General features: G+C 38.4%; 1 non-coding gene across 1 annotated transcript; it reads right to left on the minus strand.

Moving 5' to 3' along the window:
- Positions 1 to 933: 933 nt before the first annotated feature.
- On the minus strand, positions 934 to 1,037 carry LOC118017454. The gene has a single exon (XR_004681157.1). It is a non-coding gene; the product is annotated as a U6 spliceosomal RNA (small nuclear RNA).
- Between the last annotated feature and the right edge of the window lie 749 nt (positions 1,038 to 1,786).

The following is a 1,786-nucleotide window of genomic DNA, read 5'->3' on the forward strand; positions in this document are numbered from 1 at the left end:
GATGTGACTCTAAGTTTACTTCTTTTTCAGAACTAATTATGTAAGTATGTCTAACGGCCGTCATTTAATGAGAACTGGTAATTAACATGCCAGGTACTATGCTGAGTTCTTCAATGCCTTACCCAAAATAATCCTCACTACTCTAAGGTGGGACCTATTCTTTTCACTTGCTAGCTGAGGAAATGGAAATTTAGGCACGTCCGGGAACTCATCGGTGAGGTGGCAGAGTTAGGGCCAGAGCCCAGTTCATTCTGACTCATGGTCCTAACCTGAGGCAGGACCTTCATTTCTCTTTAGCTCTGGCTCCTAAGTTGGTGTTTGTGTGTGTGATGTGCATGGAATGAGTGGATGTGAATGAGAAAAGCAGGAGCTGGGAGGAGCTTATAATAATGACTTTTACACGGGTGGAGACTGATTTTTCTGATGTCAGCTTTATGCTCTGGGTTTTAACTTTATGAGACCATATTCTTACTTGTTTATTTTTATTTTGTATTGAGACATAACTGACATATAACGTCATATTAGTCTCAGGTGTACAACATAATGATTTGATTTTTTTTTTAAGATTTTATTTATTTATTTGAGAGAATGAGATAGAGAGCACAAGAGGGGGGAGCGGGAGAGGGAGAAGCAGACTCCCTGCTGAGCAGGGAGCCCGATGCGGGACTCGATCCCGGGACTCCAGGATCATGACCTGAGCCGAAGGCAGTCGCTTAACCAACTGAGCCACCCAGGCGCCCAATGATTTGATATTTTTAATATATTGTGATATTATCACCACAATAAGTCTAGTTAGCATCCATTGTCACACATAGTCACAAAATTTTTTTCTTGTGATAAGAACTTTTAAAATCTACTCTCTTAGCAACCTGCAAATATACACTATTACTAGCTATAGTCACCATGCTTACCTTATATCCCATGACTTATTTAAAAAATGTGGAATGGTTCATGAATTCATGTGTCATCCTTATGCAGAGGCCATGCTAATCTCTGTATCCTTCCAATTTTAGTGTATGTGTTGCTGAAGTGAGTACTTCTTTTTTTTCTTAATTTTCAGCTTTATTGAGATATAATTGACAAATAAAATTATATGTTTTAAATTGTACAAACATGATGATTTGACATATGTATGTTCTGTAAAATGATTACCACAATTGGGTTAATTAACACATTGAAGCCATATGCTATCACTGTTTTTCTTCCCTAGAAGAAAAGATACTACAACTCCCCCTATATTTTTTTATATTGAAGTATAATTGACATTTAATATTCTATTAGTTTCAGGTGTACAACATAATGATTTGATTTTTGTATACTTTGTGAAATGATCACCACAGTAAGTCTCATTAACATCCATCATCATACATAGTTATAACATCTTTTTTTCTTATGATGAGAACATTTTTTTTCCTTTAAAAAACCCAGCTTTGGGCGTGCCTGGGTGGCTCAGTCGTTAAGCATCTGCCTCCGGCTCAGGTCATGATCTCGGGGTCCTGGGATCGAGCCCCACGTCGAGCTCCCTGCTCAGTGGGGAGCCTGCTTCTTCCTCTCCCTCTGCCTCTCCCCTGGCTTGTGCTCTCTTTCTCTCTCGCTCACTCTCTCTCTCAAATAAATAAATAAAATAAAATAAAAAACAAACAAAAAAACCCCCAACCCCATACCAGCTTTATTGTGGTATCATTGATATCCCAAAACTACACAGATTTAATGTACACAATTTGATGAGTCTGGACATATGTATACACCCATGGAACCATCACCACCAACTATCAGTTCTTCTTTA

This window comes from Mirounga leonina, unplaced genomic scaffold (assembly GCF_011800145.1).
Source record: "Mirounga leonina isolate KUSES-001 unplaced genomic scaffold, KU_Mleo_1.0 Mir_169, whole genome shotgun sequence".
NCBI lineage: Eukaryota > Metazoa > Chordata > Mammalia > Carnivora > Phocidae > Mirounga > Mirounga leonina.